The sequence below is a fragment of the Miniopterus natalensis genome, chromosome 15, assembly GCF_054644295.1.
Source record: "Miniopterus natalensis isolate mMinNat1 chromosome 15, mMinNat1.hap1, whole genome shotgun sequence".
NCBI lineage: Eukaryota > Metazoa > Chordata > Mammalia > Chiroptera > Miniopteridae > Miniopterus > Miniopterus natalensis.
In genome coordinates this window covers 35547019-35552669 of record NC_142095.1, presented here as the reverse complement: position 1 = coordinate 35552669, position 5651 = coordinate 35547019, and the positions used below count along the sequence as shown (strand labels likewise).

Here is a 5651-nt window from a genome sequence, read left to right as displayed (position 1 = left end):
ATGATTAGGATGGATACTTAGTCACTTAAGTAATTTTTTTATTAGAGAGTGGAGTAATAGAAATTATATATATACACATACCACATATATATGCATACACACACACATATATACATATGTGCATATATATATAACATTTTACTTTAGGTTAAAATAAACACATGTGCAAACATTTGTTATTTTTTTAGTGTGAGTCTACTGTTTGGGATTCCACATCATTTCTAGTTGTCTCACTCTTATTTATTTTTAAAGCATGTTTTGAGCATTCGTGTTAATTTATATTCTCATGAGTCTGACACTTATTCTTTTCAAATTTCTTTTTTAGTTCATTCACTAAGTCAGTTAAGTGGAGTTTGGCTAAAATGAAGACATTATAGATGAGTGGCCAAGAGTACAGACACTGTAGATAGTCTGTGCTTAAAACACGACTCTCTCACCTGGCCGGGAGTGGCTCAGCGGTTATGCATCGACCTAGGATCCAGGCGATCAGGGTTCGATTCCCGGTCAGGGCACATGCCCGGGTTGCGGGCTGCAGCTGATCAATGACTCTCTCATCATTGATGTTTCTATCTTTCTCTCTTCCTCTCCTTTCCTCTCTCTGAAATCAATAAAGATATATTTAAAAAAAACACACCAAAAAAACAAAAACAAAAAAACACATGACTCCCTCGCTTGACTGTGTGACCTTGGGAAAGTTATTTAACTGCATTATGGCACAATTTTCTCTTCTATAAAATAAGGATGTAATAATAATAGTAATTATCTCACATGTTTCTAAGGATTAAATGTGTTAATGCATGTAAAGTTGTTAAAAAATATACTTGACACATAACAAGCCCACTATGAATATTAGTCGTCATCATTATGATAATTACAAAATAGAAATAACTACAAGTTGCTATAGAAATACTGAGGCTGGACCAATTTTAGAATGTCAAGGAAAGCTTATTGAAAAAGAGACACAACCTTAACACATAACAACAAGAATATATCTTGATTGCTTCTGGGGCTTCCCCAGGGCCTACCAGAGAGCATGGCACACACCAAAAAGTGGGTAAGTGCCTATCAATTGTTAACTGAAGAAAGTTGGGAACCCAGAAAGGCTACTGGCTAATACAGGGCTAGAAGAAAATGCAAATGAGTCCTAACCAGCAAGACAAAAAAAAAAAATAATATAAAATAATAAAGGAGTGGGAGACAAACACTGACATTAGTCTGTACTACTAAAGCATGACATTTTACTCATTTTCAATAAATTTTCTTTCATTTGCCAGATGTATTGTTAGACATTAATTGGTGCCATACACCAATTAGAAGCCAAATTGCACAATGCCACCTCCTAAGAAAACTAATTTTTCACATGGATAATTGCCATCGGGCTGGATTAGTTCTTTTTTAGCACAATTAGTTGGCCTGTATTAGCAATTCAAATAATATTTAATAATTTCTTTGCCTGTGCAAGCATATGAAATTAACAGAAGAGAGACAAGGTTTAATGCTTAATTGAAAAATATACTTTTAATGGATTTGGGCTGTACTTTTATTATATAATGGTACCTGTTTGACCAAAAACTTCATTTTATATCTCAAAGTAAACCTCATAGCTAAGAGTAAAACTTATTTATTTTTCTTACTATCTTTTTTGTAGACACACCAAATGGAAAAAGTTGTCTTCTCTAAATTTAGGTAATGTTAATGTAAAAGATGAGTTCCCTGTATTTCAAAAAGTAATCTTTCATACAGTGTTAGATATTAATTAATTTTCATCTTGGAGTCAATCTTCCATAGCTTGATCTCTTGTGCTTAGTTAGTTAAAGGGGCTTAAGGTGGAATTAAATGGAAAGAAAAAGTAGAATCTAAAATAGCTGAGTAATGATTCTAACTGTTTTTACTAATTGAACAATATCAAGAACAGGTTGCAAAAATTATAGCAAACCATTGTCACAACTTAACTTAAAATTTTTAACTTAGTCTGCATATACTAATTGTACTAATCTTTAAACTGTTGAAACCATAGAGCTTCATTCCATCTGTTTTGTTCAAGATGTATATTAACAGAAAAAGTTAAACCCTTGCCTTTTTAAAATCTTGCATCTGAAGATGGTTTGGATAGTCTCTTTAAGAATGAGCTCTCTAGTAATTATCCCAACTACTTAATTTCTTAGCTGACTGACTGGCTCTATAAAACATGCACATAAAAGCTGGTATTATAAGTCATCATTCTTTTGGTTTTAGATCAGATACATACGTGTCTGTAAAAAAGGAAAATGACTGTGCATTTACAATATATTGATTCAATTGTGATAAAAAATATCTACTCAGAGTGGAGAGCTTTAATTTTTACAGTGCTTAATAGTTTAGAGTGTGATTTCTGTTTTGAGCCTTGCACAACTCTGGAGGATGTGTGGGGAGCTCATTGCCAATGCTGCCATGTCACAATTGAGAAAACTGAGCTTATGCATTATTGGAACTCTTTTGGTTTCAAGTGAAAAAAATTAAACTTAAGTTTTCATAAGGGAATTTATTGGTTTATATAGCTAAGAATCATACTGAGTCAGCTCCAAGATCAGGGAAGACCTGTATGCATGGGTGCCTTAAGGACTGGAACTGGGGACTCAATTCATTTGGAACTTTCTCCTGCCTCTGTGATTCTTTTCTGCTGCAGAGGGGACTTTTAAACATGGAGAGAATTTCTTCCAGTGCAATATATAAGTCCCAGGGAAGGGTGCTGGTGGGCCCTGGTTGGGTCACATGACCACTGATGCCAAGGAGATACCATCCCGTCAGGCCGGGATCATGCGCTTCCTCTGTGGTCAGGATTGAAGATTTGGAACCATTAGAAGTGAGATGTAAAATTGCGGGGCAGGGGTAACTACTGAGTGCCCTGTCCATGATGGCCAGGGTATGAGCTGTGGTGAAGCCAAGATTGAGATCCTTGTCTGACCTCACACGCGCTGCCGTGCCCTCTTCATCTTTGACCATCCTTTCCTGTCTTTTCCCCACTGCCATATCCCTAGCTTGAACTTCAGTGATTTTCCCTATGGTCTAGCTCCTAGTTCAGTAGTTGCTATTCTGTTCACAGTAATCTTTTGTAAGCAATGCTGCCACATTGTTCTTTCTAAACAGCAATTTCCTGCTTGGAAATCTTTTAGTGACTATGAAACTAAGAAGAGTCTTGTCACCCATGTATTCAAATACCTCCAGAGAATTTTGACTCTACTTTAACTTGCTACTTACTTTGCCCAGCAACTCCATCCTCTGAAACCGAACTCTAGCTATCAGGACCTAAAAGTAATTTAACCTTCTGTCTTTATTTTCCTCCTAGTTGCTCTTCTTTCCCTCTAAAATATAATTTCTTTCATTAATGCTCACTTTAAATTGTTCCTTAATGCAAAGAAAGAGCACAGTTTAATCCAAAATATCTTCTTGCTAGTGAAGTCAAATTCTGTTAAAAGGAAATTCTTGGACTAAAGATATTTCACAATCTGTAAGCAATCATTGCCAAATTTATAAAATGGGTATTTATTCCATTTTGTAATTTTTAATAATTTTCCCAGTTAGTTTTACCAAGTTCTTTGCACTTTTTTTTTCAGTGTAAAATTTTTGTATTTAGAATTAGCCAGCTGGACTCAGTTTATATGATCCCAATTTTGTTGGCAACATCCAAAGCATCATAGTCAGCAGCCAGTCAAACATATGCTTTCTTCTCTCCATCAGGCCTGATCAGGGTGCTGACTTTGGCCACGCCAGTGTCATAGAGCTTCTTTGCAGCCTGCTTGATCTGGTGCTTATTGGCCTGGACATCCACAATGAACACAAGTGTGGTGTTGTCTTCTATCTTCATGGCTCACTTGGTAGACAGGGGAACTTGATGATGGCATAGTGGTCGAGCTTGTTTCTCCTGGGTGTGCTCTTCCGAGGATATCTAGGCTGCCTTCAGAGCCACAGTGTCCTCGCCGTTGGAAGGTGGGTGATGTGTGGATCTCCTTTTTTGATTGGCTGTGGATGCCTTTCAGCACTGCTTTTTTTGCCTTCCAAGCCTTTGCTTTGGCTTTGGCCTTGGGAAGGGCAGGGGCTTCCTTCTTTGCTCTCAGTGCCATCTTCTTAACAAGGTCTTTGTACATTTTTTCAAGCTAAGTTGAGATTTAGTATTTCTATAAAACTCATATTCCTTTCCACTATCATATTTTTTATCTAAAAAAGTTATTGTGGTTAATTTTCAAAATACTTTGCACTTAAGAACATGTTGTTTATGGCCAGCGTGGGTGCCTGTGCCGATGGCCATTGCTGTCTTACTTAGAATAGTTTATGCTATTCATTTCTTCAGTGAATATTTAATTAGCATCTTAAAAGTATCAGACTGTGTCCAAAGTTCTAGGGACATGACACGAACAAGACAGACAAGGTCTCTGCCCTCCTGGAGAGAAAATTGGCACTAAACAAATGTATTATGTCTTCCGATACTTTAAGCTGACCTCATAGCTTTCTGAGTCAATTCAGCTACTAAATTCTCTCAAGTTAGTTTTTACTTGGATGCTGTTACTTGGAACCAAAGGCGTTTTGACATGCATCTCTTTTCTCAATTATGACATGTCAAAGATCGTAATAATGACTGCCTTATATGTCTCCAGAGGTTTTGGTAACGATTGAATAAGAAATTACACCACAATGAATGACTATGTCTTTTGTTTTAAGAAGACAGTGTCATTGCCAAGAATAACAATAATATCTCTTTACTGTATTATTTATTTATTATATAGCTGTAATATTAATACATACACTCAGGACATGCATTTTGAAAATATATAGAGGATCACATGATAAGCGACATGTAGAAGCTGCCTGATAAGTGAAGAGAATCATTTATCTTCCAAGCCTTAGTGTTTTGTTTCCTTTAAACTTCAGGATATCACAGTTAGCAATGGCCTCAGTGTTTCATAGTCATTTTATTTTCATTTTCATACCAAATGCAGCACTTATACCCAAACCCAAGCAGGACTTTTGGATCTGTTTCTAATTGGCTCTAGCATTTGCTCTCACTAAGCCTTCCATCTGAAGCATGGCAGCCTTGTCCTAGCCTCTTCATGCTCACCGCTGTAGCATCAGGCAATGTGTAGGCCATCCAGTTTCTTCAAAGGCTAGATTGAGTACCTACTCATTTGTCCAGATTAACTTTCTCTTTCAACGATCAACATATTGCCATTCTCTATTAGCATTTTTCATTTTTTTCCAGGGGATTTTATGTCTAGGGAGTGCTCCATCTTCCACTTGGAAATTCGTGATGCACATTTATGTGAAAGATTCTGAGATGTCTTGTAATAAATGAATATACACCTCTTTACAGTTGTTTTAATTCAGTTACCCAGTTTATTGATCATGGAGACATCCCTCTTTTTCTCCAATGAGTATATATATTAACATTCTTGGGGTCCAAGTTGGAGAATGTTAGATCATACAGAGACTTTTTTATTATTTTATGGATATTTTTTTTGTTTCTCAATTCAGTTCCCAATCTCTTGTAAGGGAATTTCTCTTCTGATCTTTACCAGTGGTTAGCATGAAGAAGCATCTTATTGATTGAACAGAGGTATCTTAAGGAATGACCCTGACTTTGGATTGTAAATCAAACTTTACCACTAATGAGTCATATT

At 36.3% G+C, this 5651-nt stretch overlaps 1 pseudogene; it reads right to left on the bottom strand.

The window, feature by feature from the left end:
- Positions 1 to 3634: 3634 nt before the first annotated feature.
- LOC148091448 (large ribosomal subunit protein uL23 pseudogene) lies at positions 3635 to 4100 on the bottom strand (annotated as a pseudogene).
- Positions 4101 to 5651: the final 1551 nt, after the last annotated feature.